This window comes from Phalacrocorax carbo, chromosome 1 (genome assembly GCF_963921805.1).
Source record: "Phalacrocorax carbo chromosome 1, bPhaCar2.1, whole genome shotgun sequence".
NCBI lineage: Eukaryota > Metazoa > Chordata > Aves > Suliformes > Phalacrocoracidae > Phalacrocorax > Phalacrocorax carbo.
The window spans coordinates 174,520,783-174,537,482 of NC_087513.1; positions in this window are offsets into that span (position 1 = coordinate 174,520,783).

Here is a 16,700-nt window from a genome sequence, read left to right on the forward strand (position 1 = left end):
GGCTGTGTCCCCTCCCAGCTTCTTGTGCACCCCCAGCCCACTTGCTGGTGGGGTGGAGTGAGAAGCAGAAAAGGCCCTGACTCTGTGTAAGCACTGCTCAGCAGTAACGAAAATATCCCTGATTATCAAAACTGTTTTCAACACAAATCCAAAACAGAGCCTTATACTAGTTACTATGAGGAAAATTAACTCTCCCCCAGCCAAGACTAGCACACTATTCCAGTATTTAAAGTTATTTCATTCAGTTGATTATTTTTGTGTGGTTGGTGGGGTTTTTTTTTGTTTTGTTTTGTGTTTTTTTTTTTTTTTTTTTGTCAGCAACCCTCTGTTTCAACATCCATCAAATTGTAAATTCTTGTTAAGGAATGCAGTTAGGAAAAATAAAACTAGATAGTGTCCACAGTAACCACTGTTCAACAGAGGTGGAAATCAGAGTGCGAGAAAGCCCCGGCAATGAAAGATCTAGAGAATGACCAGACAAAAACCATCAAAGGAGAGCAAAGAAAGGAAGAAATTGGAGCAGCTCTTCCAAAAGTAATGTATACTCCAAGAATAATGGAGCGCTTGGAAGCTATAATCAAAATGATATAAAGATTGTGCTTACACTTCCAGTAAGCCTGTTTTCACATTGGATTCAATTGGCATGTCAGATAGTAGCAGAAAAGAAGCTCTGAAGCGTGGTCTTATTAAACAGTTCACGTTAGCTGCAATGTACCTTTGGTGTGACATAATGTAATCGTTCTTCTATCATTATGTTCTACTGACATCTGCACTTTTTTGTCTTCAAGAAACAGATGGACTTGCCTGCGATACGTGAGCTGAATTACTGATAATCTAGATTGAAGAGTAATTTCATATCAAAAAGAATTAGCAGCCTGGAAAAGCAGCTGAGTCTGGTAGACTATTTAAGTTCTAGAAATTGCAACAGTGATAAAACTTCTAATTTCAAACTTATAAAACTTTGGGAGAGTGAAAGGAAATTTGTGTGAACTTCACTTTTATACAGACTGCACTTATATCCTTAGGTTAAAGGTACCTTAGATTTCAATTTAAATATAGATTTAAGTATGACCTTTCTTTTACACTGCTCTCAGTAGAACTAGAAGGAAGCTAAGTTGTCTGCCTGCTGGTGCTGTCACTTGCAGTGTTCTAATAAGTTCTTTGATCACTATTAAGAAGTATTAAAATATTTCTCAGTCAGTCTAATTTATTTCTGATTCATAGTATCAAAAAGAAGGGCTTTGGAGGGCCATTTTGCCTGATTACCTGCAGAAATGAAATAGAAGGTGCAACAATTTGTAACAAACCAACCTGTAAATGTAGGTCATGCATTTAACCAAATATCCTTTGTCACATTAATCACAGAAGTAAATTATGATACTGTACCTTTAATGGATTGAAAAAATAATATTTTTCTTAATTGCTTTGGTCTGCTAGAGTCTACATTAAGCATTATATAAGGTTAGGATTAGCATAGAATGAGATCCCTCAAAATTAATTAAAGAGGAAACGATGAAATCTCAGGCTGGCTGGACAAGAAGCAGGCTGGAAAGGGTAAAGCCTTTGCAAGCATCTGGTGAAAGTACAAATTAGGGAGTGAACGTTGGGTTAGAACAAAGGCAAACAAGAGCTTGAGCATAGCCTAGGTTTACATAATATTGTAGGTATCCTGTTGTTTGAAGTCTCAGGGAAGTTGCTGCTTCAGAGAAGAGCAGGGCATGATGAGGTTACTGATCAGTGGGAGAGACCAGAAGTAACTCCTTTAGCTCTTTTGGTGAAACAAATAAAGAAACAGTGAATGTACCTGGAACAGTTATACTTTCTTGAGAAGAGTAACATACGGTGATATCTTTCTTTATGCTCAAACATACATAGGGCTAATTCAAGATACCAAATTTGTATGTATTGGGAAAAAAAAAATCTTACAAGAATAATTTAAAATAGCTTAATTGTTAAGCTTTAACCTATATCTTAATTTAATTTAATGGATAGTGTGATGAGATTAATCTCACCTTACTTCAAAAATTCAACTCTCAGCTGATAAGATAAATAGCCTATAATACCTCTAAATGATGGTGGACAAAAGTAAGTGCTAGCAAAGAACAGTTGTAGAGTAAATGGTTAAAGCAGGTTACATGAACTGTACTCTAAAGGTGCCTCTGTTTTCTGTGAGCACAGGAATAGCTCCATCAAATACTTACTCCACCTCTATGGGAGTAGGAGAAGTTGCTGTTTTACCAAACCTAATTGTAATTAGAGATTTCTTCCCCTATATCTCATCAGACTGAAAAATAGTTTGTAAAACTGGTTTCAAAATACCTCTTCTAATGCTCTGTTTGCAATCAGTATTTTGCTATATTTTATTTCAGTGAGCATATATTGCAAACGGATGTTTGACAGTTTAACATTAACACTAAATTAAAAATACAAAAAACATAAAGCATTCAATGCTTCTCACATAATAAACATTAATTCTAGATTCCATATCGGTTTAGCTATCATGGTTCCTAGGTCAATTTATTTTCATACCCCAATGTGCTGGTTTTGGCTGGGATAGAGTTAATTTTCATCACTGTAGCTGGTAAAGTGCTGTGTTTTGATTTGGTATGAGAATAGTACAGATGGCACACTGATGTTTTAGTTGCTGTTAAGTAGCAGCTAAATGTCCCTAAGTAGTGCCAATACTAGTCAAAGACTCTTTCAGCTTCCCATGCTCTGCCAGGGGCACAGGAAGCTGGGAGGGGAGGGGGCACAGCCAAGGCAGCTGATCCCAACTGGCCAGGGGGATATTCCATACCATATGATGTCATGCTCAGCATATAAAGTTGGGGGAAGAAGAAGAAGGAAGGGGGGAATGTTTGGAGTTATGGCATTTGTCTTCCCTAGTAACCGTTACGTGTGATGGAGCCCTGCTTTCCTGGAGATGGCTGAACACCTGCATGCCCATGGGAGGTAGTGAATGAATTCCTTGTTTTGCTTTGCTTGTGCGCATGGCTTTTGTTTTTCCTTTTCATTATGTTGTTGTTATTATTACTATTATTGTTTTGCTTTACCTATTAAACTGTCTCTCCCCTATCCCACCAGGGGGAGTGAGCAAGCAGCTGGGTGGGGCTGAGTTGCTGGCTGGGGCTAAACCATGACACCCAGATTCATCATGACTGGGGAATGGATCTGATGCCTTACCCCTTTTAGATTAAATACATTTAATTTTAGTCAAGTAAGCAAAGCCACACAATTATTAAGGAGCTGATCTTTAAATGGAGCAAAGAAGGAGCGAAAAGAGCCCAGGAGAAGAGTGGCTGTGGGATAGCACTTGTTTCTAGTAAATTTGCATGATCTGGGATGAATTCAGCCACTGCTTCTCTCTTGACTGCAGAAGCAGCATTCAGCATTGGTTGTCCTGTTGGTGAGCCTCTTCAGGAATGGTGAGTGGCAGGGGATGGCTGTCATACTGAATAATCCTGTTATTACTAACAGCTGAACTATGTCTCCTGTGTGCCTCTTACTCCCTCCAGCAACAGAGATATCTGGGAGTAACTTAATGGAGACAGGGGTCAGTAGAAGGGGTCAGAAGTGCAGATATACCTCCCAGATACACAGCCTTCCAAATGTATTTAGGAGAGATTCTTACTAGTAGTTCTTGAAATTGTGGCGTTAACATCTCCAAAAGCGTGAATGCATACTTCACCATTATAAGGCAACTTGCATAGGACTCAATTAGCTTTATAGTTTATGCAATTAAATTGGATTTATCTAACATTTAGGCTTCACAATGTCTCCTTGACTAGGGAATAAGTCACTCAGAGAGCCAAGATATAGCTGACCGATGCATGGGCGAGACCTTGGGAGATTCTAAAAGCAATGGCTCTTTTGCAAGTATCTCTTCATTAGAGCAGCCATGATTTGGCTATGAGGATTTATTTATATAGCTTTTGTTTGTGTGTTCACTTTATTGAACATGTAAAACATTGGATTAATCCATAACAGGGCTAAATTATTAGAACATGAGCTAGCCACAGAGGTTAATGAAAATATAATTAGTACTGCTTGTGCTACATGCAGTTGAAAAGAGGGTCATAAATCCTATTAATCCTTCTTAGTTCTGGAATTATTGACCTGAAAGACCATAATGGGTATAGTCTATAGTGTCAGCGAAGCTGAAGTGCAAGCAGACGATATGTTACAGATCTTCTTTCATTTGGTTCATTTTGAATATGGGGAGGCAAAAACTGAAGTAGTTTTGCATCATCGTGATGCAGCGTAAGCAAAAGGAAGTGGTGAACAATGAATGATTAGTATTTATTCTGTAGTGCCATACATGTGATTCATAAATAGAGCTGTAGCTGAATATCCTGCATATTATTCAGGCAGGCATCCATAGTTAGGATATGTTATGCACTTCTATAATGCAATGTAAATTTAGTAATACTATTGTAATAACTTGCCTCACCCAAAAAAAGAAAAAAGTAAAAAACCAAACACAACCCCCAATATTCCATGTTGTGAGATATGAGTCTGCAAGTTATATCTAAAGACATTTGCCATAACTAGCCATGGGATTAGAAATGGAAAAGGCAATGCTTAGCCTAAAAAGTTCCAGATAAACAAGTTGTATATAAAAGTTAAAATTAAAAAAAAACCAAGCCACAAACAATACAGCTCTGTCTTTAACATGAATTAATAGTTAAATATATTAGTGCTTGTAGGCTTCCTGCATACCTAATTCACAGCTAAAGGGTTTTCTTTCTTTAGGGTTCTGCTGATTGTTTGCACTTATTTCTATTTTTGATTATTCATTAAGAACTGTCTCCTGTAGAGTTCACTACCAGTTAACCTGAGAAAGCTAATATATTATAAAGGTTAGTCTAGGCACTACACTAATATTTGTTAGGAACAATTTTAGAAATGAGTAAGTGTAACTGAAAATAATTTTTTTGAGGTCACACTCTTTTTACAAATGTACTAGGCGGAAGTGATTCTCTTCAGTTCATTCCTGGTCACTAGGAAAATAATGTTAAAATGAAGCAATGACCACCTTTGGAATTCCATGCCTGCTTTAGAAGCTTTCAGATTTGTTTGGGCCAAGTTTTCTAGCTATTTTACACAATTAGTGAAACTTTGTTCCATTCCTAGAAACAGACTGTTGTCTCATATCCCCTAAAAACATCAGCTAAGTTGTTAAGAAAGATTTCCAAAATCATGAATTCATTAATGGATTTACTGGAGTTATGTTAAGAAGTGTGTTAGGTAACACATTCAACTGATACATTGAAATACTAGTGTAGATTGGATTTGTGCCTTTAAGGGTATTTGCTTGTTGTGGTCAGCCCTAGGGAGGAGTAAATAGTTAGTGAATAAAATCATCCCTATGAAATTTAATAAAGGTTAAATATATCCCCAGATAGTAATAAAGTGTTAAGTTAAAAGTTAATGTGTTGCTGTATTGCACTGCTCAGTAGGACAAGAGCAGTACTATGGTATGACAAACTGTGGCAAGATACAGCACGATACATATTAGTAAACACTCCCTTTCTGCGACCCCTATTCTTCAAAGCTTTGCTTGGAATCAGTAACAATATAATAACTTAAATCATTATCTTTCACATGCAGATCACGTGAAGTTGATAGAATGAGTAAGACAAATGATTCCATTCCTTTCCATATCTGCTTCCTCACTCCAGATGAGAATGTACATTCTAGTAAACCAAATAATTTGGCCTGTGTGTAATTTAAAATCAAACTTATAATAAAATTCCTTTTGTTATGAAGTATGTGTTTTATCTTCTTGTAATGGTAAGCAACAGACAAGACTTGATTCTAGCAGGCATTCTGCATAGAGTCTTGGTTGACTGGATAGGAACAAACATTTTACACATTTTAAAGGAACAGACGTCATCTCTACTGGGGAAAATTGGATGGTCTTAATTTGCAAAAGTTATTAATCAGAGCTTTGGTTCTTGACCCTCCAGCTGGTCCCTAAAAGGAAAATGATTCTCAGTCATATTTAAATGCTGGAGTCTTTTTCAGCCAAAAATTAGAATCTGCTTCTGGTGACTTAAAAAAGAGAAAAAATTTAGCATGCCTCTAGGTTGCTCAAAATAGACAAAATCATCAAGTAGAAACATAAAATTGTTGAGGAAGGGAAGAAAACAGAATACTCAAAAGTATCGTGAGAGAAAACTTAGGCCATTACCTTGCAGCTTTGCACGAGCACCACTCATCCCAGCAGAGCTCCAAGGGAGCAGAGGACCTGCACGTATGAATGCGGCCACAGGATTGGGCTTTTTTGCTGGGAAGTTTGCTTTCATTCCTACTGTAGTTCAGCACTGTCCTACCATGTTTAAAGAAAGTTACATTAGTAAGACATATAAAAAGGAAAGCTATGAACCTGGCAGAACCTGACATAACGCTTGTCAGACTCAAAATTCTAATCTAAACTGAACTAAACTAGTTGCCAGTGTAAAATCAGTGTGAGCTTAAGAAAACTTTAGTGTGAGAAAAACAAGTATCTGCTATTTTATTAAAATTCTAATAGAATTAGATGTTTCTAATTAATCTAGTTTTCTTTTTTATATCTTTTTCATTCTAATACTGATAGTAAAGTTGTAAAAATGATCTTCTAAACGGGAATAGAATATACAATATCTCTGTCATCTTAAGCAGTCTTTTCTCTAACAAATGATAATAATGCTTTTTATACCTGTGTATTATAAACTTATAATTTTCTTATTGCATGGATAACATACTTTAGAAAAAAAAAAAGGGTGGGGGGGAAATTAATTCATTGAGAACTGAAGTTTATGCCTGAGTGATCTTCTAAAATTTTGAAGACAACTTTAAAGGCTTTGTTAAATGACCTCCACCCAAAATAGATCCTAGGTGAGTTCACAGTATTTCACTTTGTCAGATAACAGTTTCAATACATAACAAAATATAATTAACCCTTTTAACAAAAAAAAATTATATTAAGTCCACTTTACAACACAGGTGGTTTAAGATTGCTGAAAAAATTGTCTTCACAGAATAGAAGGTGGACGTCATTCTAAATTCTGGCAAGGTTTGGGGGTTTGAGAGTCAGTGTAATTTTTTTTTTTACCTTAAAATATTGACTTTTTCACCTTGTTCCAGCACCTGTTTCCAGAAGTCTGGAAGAACATGATCGTTTATATATTCTGTGGTACTGTGGGATTAAATTCTGCGGCAGAGTTTGTGGACTAAGCTCTACATGCTATGTTAATTCACAATATTTCCATTCCTCTTCACTTTCATTTTTCCATGTAAACACATATATTGATCTAGTCTATACCACAAATATTTACTGATACACAACTACCCTGTTTCAACAGTTGCTATTTTTCATGATGATTCTGTTACGTTTTGCAGAAAGCACAACTCCAAGTGGCTTTATACGTGTAATATTATTTGTGTCTTGTAGAACGGAATGTCATTTCCTTGTCTCATACATGTCACTGAAACGGCATATATTCAAAGTAGTTCTAACCATCATTTAAATAAACTGGGATTCTGGACCATAATCTTACAGCAGTGGATATAGTCTGTAACAGACTCTTAAATAATTGATTAAAGGGGCTCTAAGGGGTGGACATTCTCCTTGCTTAATCAAAGACATGAGATTCAGGTCAAAATTCACATACCTAGTTACAAGAATAACTCACATTATTACAATTTATATGTTGAAGAGCTTCATTCAGATACACAGACCTGCTTTTCTGGTTTAATTTGGGATGTCCTAGGCCACCCAACATACTAGTGTGGAACTGCCAGGTATGACAAAAGAGCTAGGAGTGATTTGTGCCCCTCTCTGAGTGGTAACTGGAGGCAGAAGTATGCCTTTAGTGTCTAAAGGCAAAGAAACAAATGAGGCTGCAATGGAAACTTAGGCATCTAATTCACGTATCAAAACCTGCACTATAGACATGGAGGGTGGGTTTCAGCTGCTAAACTGAGGCACCTGATGCTATGGGAGATGCCCTGAGGTGGATGAGGTATGCATACAGGGCTGACACATGACATGAGAGCTGTGTTCCCTTCTGAGAAGCAGCTGGATTTTAGGAAGAATGTATTATGTCATCTCCACAGGCACTGGATGGTATGTTTAATGAACTGAATTGATCCCTAGTTCTCTTCACCTGAACTGGAATCTTTGATACCGATCTCATATACATGCACATAGCTCAGCCTAGTTGCCTACACTCTAGAGCTGATTGAATTCCCTAAAATCATGATCCTGTGTTAAAGGATGCTGCCTGTCTTTAGCTGCCACTCAGAGGTTTGCATGGATCACCTCTCTATGTTATGTCCTTTCTGCTAGGTCCTGACATATTTATAAATGGCACTATGCAGACTTTATTAGGTAACTGAGTGAAGACTCATAGGTTGTGTTTTGGTTTTAGGGGATTTCAATATTACAAAACTCTGGACCCAAGCTTTTCTCCTGGCAAATATTCACAGCTATCTGAAAGCTCTGAGGTGAATTTACTAATCATTAGGTACCTCCATTACCAACCACATCCTGCAAGTGGGCTTTCTTGTCATCTTTACTTCTGGAACTCTGTCCAAGTGTTGAGTCACCACTGATGATTCAACACTAGTTTCTTCTTACAGACATAACATAGAAGAGGCAATTGTGTACAGAGACAAACAATGCAGTATATGGAAACTGCCATATACAATGCCCAAACAGCTAGATACAGAATTCTATTATTTCCCCATGCTCATTACAGGAAATATCATCTTTCTGAGCTGGGAGGAAGGTAAAGAAACAGCTGGTAATTAGTATTGTGCTTTGTCAAGGAATTATTTCCAGTCTTGTGTGGGTTTTTTTTTTTCCTGCCTTATTTTAAATCAAATGAATTGTAAACTAAATACTCATTCTCAAAGAGATCTTGTAATTGATCTATGGAGTGGTTATAGACATGTACATACACAGACACACACCCGCTCATACATATATACGAGATATAAATAGGCATATGTGAAATAAAAGGTATATATAAGAGATATATGTAATGTAATGTCATGACATGTTACAAAGCACTGGTTACTTATTTCTAACAGACTTATTTCTAACAGAGGGGTTATTATGATATGCCTTGTGTAATCCCCACATTTGACACAATATCTCTGTGTTGGATAAAGGTAGTTGGTAACTGAGAGCTGAGGGAAACGTTAATTTTCTTTGCTTAAATTTAAGGTTTCAGTGGCTGCTAAACAGGACTGCAAGTTGCAACCTAAACATATTTTGTTCTTAGTCTGTACTAAATGTCTGAGCAGGCAATTTTGCATGTATATAGTTTTCTCAATTGTGTTAGATAAAAGTTTACCCAGCCTACATGGGAATCCTCAAAAGACCGATCAGCAGATTCTGCAGTCACTTCTTTCTCAATACATTATGCAAACATTTTGGAATGGGGATTAGTTTCTTCCCAAACAGCAATGAGATGTTGTCCCATTAAAACAAGTTAACGAATTACTGAAGCAGCATTTTGGGGCCAAAGTTTGAGAAGTCTTCTTTTCATGCTATTAGTGATTACAAACTAATATCTAAAGTTGCTTTTCAGTTATGAAATGCTGTCTTTCTGCATCTCTTACACAATCCATTGAAATAATACAGATCTAAGTCATAGAAATGTCGTCCAAATGGAAATATTTCCAGAAAGTGGAAGTGAGTTTGGACTATGCTCTGAACATATGAAATAGAGGCCTAAACCCTAAACGTATTGAAGTTTTCAGGTTTCACTCCAGGCAATACTAGAAAATACAGGTCTATGTTTAGCCCTCATTGTTCAGAATAGGACAGAATATTGGTATTCACGAATTCTTATAATATTCCATTCAATTATCTTTTTTATTTTTTTCTGGCAGTCTTATACAATACGTTTCTTTAACTACCAAAACTATGCTATTCACCATTTCTGGGAAGCCTAATCTGCATTTAGGGCTTCCAAATGAAATAATTAAAACTAAAATTATGCCATGAGCTGATGCTGAAGGCTGATTGCACCCAGGGCTGCAAGAAATGCAAGGTAGAGGTGGATAATACTTGGAATCCTCTGACCTTCTCATCTCCAGCTGATTTAATACATCAATGTTTGGGGTCTCCAGAGGGAATGGACTGTACATTTTTGGCGTTAGGATAAGATTTATCTTGAAGCACAGACTACATGTTTCGGAAGATTGAGACTTTGTCATCTTGTGCAGCAGCAGGCTGCTTTTAATTTTAAGGACCAATTGCATCCAAATTTTTGTTAGTACAAAATGCTCCTCTTTGTCCTAGTATCTTATTTATCCTACACACCAGACTTTTTATCTGTCCACTATTAAATAATTGCATTAAATGGCTTTTGTCTTCTAACTTCATAGATAAGAAAGAACACATATTCACTTTTAATTGTAAGCAAACCTTCATCATTTCTGTAATTGTCAGTTAGAAAGTACCATAACCACACATTACCAGAAACCAGGTATTACATTAAATGTATTTTGGACAGACAAAATGCAGTTTCTAAGCTCCTAGAATCTACAGCAGTTTGGATTGTTTTGATAAAACATGTAGAGCACACACATGCAGTTGGCAATTTACCTGGAAAATATTTGGAGAAATATAATAGCTTTTAACTAACTTCTCCATTAGACTAAGAAGAACCTCTGTGCACTCTCAGTGGGCTTATACATTCTTTAGAGAATACAGCTGACTTCTGTATCAGGAAATACAAATTTTTTAAAAAAAATTACAACTCTGCTTTAATCAGACTCCTTGGCAATTACAACCCTGTGTTTATATATTACTCATATAAGCAATATAAAACATATCAACATGTATGATTACTGAGAAAGAAAAAGGTCTTAAAAATCAAAATATACTTGCAGTGGTAAATTCTGTTAGAATTAAGTATATCTCTTTAATTTAGCCTTCAATTCAATTGGGATTTGAAAAGTAATGTCACAAGTTTTTGCATGTCCCAGGGTGAGTTTTCATAGGACCTGGCATGAACAAAATTTAGAGAAGAGCACTGCAGGATTCAGAGTGCTACGCAGAACTGCAATTTAGAGCAGTAGCAAGGTCATTAAGGGTTATTCGTCAATCTTCCCTAATGAGCTGCTCAGCCTTTTCAGCATTCATGTGTGTTGTTGCTGACACAGGTCTCGCAGATCATGGTTTGTCACAATTGCTAGTCTCACCTGACTTGAAATGTTTCAACCATCTGTACACATTTCTCAGTTTCATGGCTTCAACCTTGTACAGTTTGCATATTCTTATGAGTCTCCTTACTGCCTGAACTTTCACTTTGCAAAACTTCTTTCCTTACACATTACTATATATCAAGCCACTACCGTCTCTTACTATGTTCAGTTCATTAGCATTCAAATGAATGTTTTAGAAACCCTGAAAAGCTGAGAAGGTATGGATGCAGAATCCTGAAAAAACAAATTGAAAAGAATTTTTTTCCTCCTTAATGTTAAAAGTCTCATGACACTCCAGAAATCTTAACAGATCTGATTGTAGTTTGTGGCAATAATAGAGCTATTACCTAAAAATTTCTGGAAAACCTATTAATTTCTGAATTTCTGTATCCTTCAGCTGCAGATGATGAAAGCTGAAAAAAATACTCAAATGGGACACTACACATTTGTCTTTTTGTGTTCTTTCGACCTTTGCTTTTGGATATAGTGAGAGACATGACTCCAAGAGAAGTGACCCATGATTAGGCTTGGTGTAGTTGTTGCATGTTTACCATGTTCCTAAAATCTATTTTATGGAAACTGACCATCACAACCACTCTGAATTAAAATTAATATGAAAAGAAATGCAAAGTTTTTAGGTGACTTTTTTGGATGGGGAAAAGAATCAAGAGGTTCTTAGAAAGCAAGCAAAAGAAAATAAGGACAACACTCCTTCTGGAACCAAATAAACTGAAACTAAATAGATTAATGATAAAAACCCACAAGAAATAACCAAATGAATAAAACAAAACCGAACAGAAATGCCCCAACCGTTGGCTTGAGAAGAAAAAATTATATATTGAAAAGAAAGTATTCTTGATCTTGCTTTGTTTCAAATTCGCACTCAAAGAGAAACTAAGGGGGAGTGGGGGGAAAAAACATCTAAAGGATGCTGGAGATGTTCAGAGACACTGCTGTATATGTACATGTACACCTTAGCTCATATGTTTCCTTTTTTTTTCTCTCTACCATTGGTGGTGTATATGAAGACAAACATAATTTTAACTTGATTAGTGAAAATGGAAGAGATTTTATATTTCTTTGGTGAAATGCATTACTGATTTAAAAAAAAAAAAAGTGAAAAAAATAACTTATATCCCAAAATTCTTCATCCAAATCCAGCTGTTAAAAGCCTGTTACCAGGGAACCAGAAATGCAGATATTTGTGTATGCTTCCACAACTGTATACTGGTTTTATTTGTATGCATTCCTTTAATGGTATAATCCAAATGCATTTTACTTGATAAATTTTTATGCAGATCTTACAACACATTTTTCTACCACATGTTGGAACATTTGTGCAAAAAAAAAAAATCCCATCTTTATGTTTGAAATTTATGGGAACACAATTAAAATGAGAGGGGTCCAAAGGTATCAAGATAATTACATTTTTCTAATCTTACTAAACAAGATAAATTACCTGCAGGCCCTCTTATAAAAGATGAAATCTTCATAATAAGTGAATTAATCAAGCAGCAGCTTGCTACTGCACATGCATTTATAACAGGAATGATTCAAAGACTTATTTTATGGGGAAATTAATGGAAACAGGCTTTTCATTCTTCTGCACCAATTGAAAACCTCAGCAACCAGCTGCCCACTTGTCAAGAAAACAGAAAGAAGCTGGAAACAAAGATAAATAAAAACACCTTTTTCCTGGCACTTTTGAAGAGAAAAAGCAGCTCTCATTTACAGCAGCCATCTGTTTGTTATTTAATATGGGTGAATTACATGCTGTAATGAGTTTGTTTCTGCATCACTCAGTGCAATGGAACACAAGTTCACTCTCATAATGTGCAGCAGTTTTTAAAAGCTAATCATTTAATTGGACACAATAGTCAATGACAAATGGAGATGTAAAAACTCAGCCAGCTGTAGAGTGAATATGTAATCATTGTGAAATCATATTATTTTACATGCATGAAGACTCTTTAATAGTAGCTGATGTTGGTCAGCACTACAGACTCTGAAGAATGGAAGAAATATGATGAAAAGCAGCATTTCAAAACCATTCTTAATATAATTGGGTTATATTCAGGCACATGCTGTAGCTGCCATTAGGTTTAGGTACTTAATCATCTCCAAATTGTTTAGTGGCCTCTCCCAATTTTTGTTTACATTTGCTTTCAGTATTTATGGTTCAGTAGGCATGATCTACAGTTTGTTGGGAGTCATCTTATTAGTTTCTGTTCAGGCTGCCTCATAGTTCCCACTGACTTGCTGCTTGTTTTATCTATAATGCTACATTAAAAGAAACAGAGAAAAGAGAAAGGAGTGAAACTCAGGGACAAAAATGTATTCAGGGAATCTAAACTTTCGTTTAGACATTTTTTATCTTGTGGTAAGGGATTTGTCTGTTTTCAGAATTTCATAAGGAAGCAGAAAATTTGCAAATGTGTTTTTCTTCAGACAATTCACAGATTCAGCCACTCTGTGAGCTTTAGCTAATTTCAGTAGAATGTAGCCTTTTCATGTCATACTAATTTTATGAATTCTTCACTTGTGAAGACTGACTAGGCATCCTTCGTTTTGGCTTAAAAATAAAGCAAGAAAAGCAAGTTTAATATTGATATATGTATCTCTGGATAAGACAGGACAGATCTGTTTTTTGGGTAACTATTAAAGGAAACCAACTTGAACCAGGATTCAATTTGTGTTAAAAGATTCAAAGGCCTAAAGAGATTAGATGGAGAACATCAGCTTTGTGATAATGTGTTTGAATGTGTATTTCCATCCTGTTTCTAACTGTTACTTAAGGGCCTGTGTACTGGGAGGTAATATAGGCAGATATATCCAGTAAGTTTTAAAATATGAAGAGGTAAGAAATGAGAAACAGTACTCATAGATAAAACTGAAGCAACTAAGTTTATTTCCTCCCTTAAAATTTTAAGGAATTCAAGACAAATTAAAAACCCCACAAAGAATGAAAAAGGGTATCACCTCAACAGCTTTGGGAGAGGGTACTTAAAGTACCAACGGAGGTTTAAGTAACTAGAAAAGAAGGGAGAAAGTGAAGCTACAGAATAGAGGAGAACAGATAGATTATCTCCTTAGACATAAAGAGAAAATGTGGAAAACAGCTTACTCATGCCAAAATCATCCACCCAGGAAATAAGATAAAGAGAAATGTACTGCAAATTGGAAAAGCTTTTCAAGCACACATCACAAACACAATCAGTAAGAAGGAAATGTCATGCAGTTCCCAGTGGATGATTAAAAACCAGGTAAGGGGAGTAAATTATAAAGTACTTTCTAATATAAGAGTTGAAACTAAAGTTCAGAAGAGCCTAACATGTCAAATTTATTAATGATGCACATAGGATAGAAGGCATAGCCATTTGCATGGAGCAAGCACCAGCTAGAGTGGCAATGTCCAAAGAAAAGCTGAATCTGTCATAAGGTCCCATGTGTCTGACTTTCTTTTTTTAAAGACAATGAGGAGAAGCTTTTCAATTAGTGCAGGCAGGCTGAACAGTCACACCGCTTCTCCTCCACTTACTGCAACCTGACACAGTGCTACATGGCTTCAGCTGTCCCTAGGGCTCCATCCCTTCTTCTTCTCTAATCCTATCATACCCAGTAGCAGCAGTAACAAGACCCTAAATATAACACTCTTGGTGGTGGGCAGGTAGAGGGTAAAAATAAGTTGTATCGATATAAAAAGGACATGGGGTTGAAGCTTAATCATGGAAAGAGTAAGGAGAAAAGTAACTGCATTAATAGGGGGTGAAGGAAAAGGCTTAATTTTTTACATAGTGCAGCCTGTTAGATGGTGCCAAAGCTCAGCTTTGAATCTGTAGCTGTTGTGTTGGACCACACAACTTTAGGGAGAAAGTATTAATATCACATTCATAAAAGCAAAGTGACCAATTTCAGAAAACTAAATTAAAGTGCCTTATCTTTTGTTTTTAATACTAGATCCTAAAATTTGAGGAAATAGGTAATGAAACATACAGAACTCCCCATGACTCTGCAGCAATTTTTTTTCTGCAAGTAAAATAAAGTAACATAGAATGTTAATGGACATCATCTGATCAGATGTCCTCACCCAACCTACAAGGATGACACCAAGCCGAAGTCTGTGCTATTCTTCCGAAGTTTTGCCTGAAGGGTGAAATGCACAGAATGGACATACATGGTCCACGAACACTTCATTCAGAAAAAAAGAACAACACTGATCATGGTAGAAAAATTCTTACTAAGTTCTACTTCTTATCCTAAAAGGACTCACAGTTCTATTAGGATTACCCATTTTAATTATAAGGAATATTGCTTATTGAAGAAATTATAAAGAATCAGTATTCATCAAATATAGAACTCAACTTTTACTGGCAAGCTATCTGCACATGATGACTAAGTGTAAATTGTGGCAGACATCATTTAATCGTATCATATATTAACATAACATAAACGCAATTGAAAGTACATGATTTTTTCAAAAGCAACTGGCAGTGCTAAGATTGTGTAACTCTTAGCTCATAAGAAAACACTTTGTATCATCATATCCTCACCTTGCTTTGCTCAGGTAATCATGCAACATTATTAAAACAATAACAATTACCAATGGGCAATTTCTTTCAACAGATTAATGTAGTCTTTATTAGAATTATCTTTGAACTTGTTTCTGAGAATTTCATGCTGAAGAAAATATCCTATAAAAAGTTTCCTATGACAAATTACAATTTATATCTCTTAATTTCCTCATTTCTTTTAAAATCCTCTTAAAAGCAAAACACATACCTTAGACAATTGTGCTTTTGACTTTTTAATCTCTCCATTTCTCAGTTTTCCCCTGATTTTTTTCTGTCACTTCTATATGGACAAGGAGTCAGTAATAAAGTGTTTTACTCCCACATGCTTCCTAACTACTACTGGAAGCTATCTTATTTAATATAAAAGAATGTAAAAATGATGGTAATCTCTTTTGAAGTGCTATCTTAGAACATCAAGATGTACAAAGTCCTTGTAAGTTAGAGAGAGCTGAGCACCAATGAGACCCAAGTATTACCACAATCTGCATTATAAACCTAAATAGGTTCAGTTGAGGCAATATAAGGCATTAAGATTTCCTCACAATTCCTGGTGGAAATCTTGCACATTAACAAGACAGATTCCTCTACTATTTGATCATACACACTCTGAAATGAGTTGCTTCAACTCTGAAGAGACAGAGTTTATTTATTCATATTTTTAAACAATCACTTTTTTTAGAACAAGGCACCATGACTACCAATCACTTCCTGAAGTTACTCGTAGATAGTACAGCAGACAGGCATGTACGGTCAAAGCTGTGCATAGATGCTTGTGAGCATCTGCCTCAATTGAATCTACCAATATCTAAGTAAAGAGAATTTTACTTTCTCCCTCTGTTTTGCGTCCTCACCACAGATACAGTAAGTATAAGAGATGATAAGACTACAAAGAGGTACAAAGGCTATTCTTCTTGTGCAGCTTCA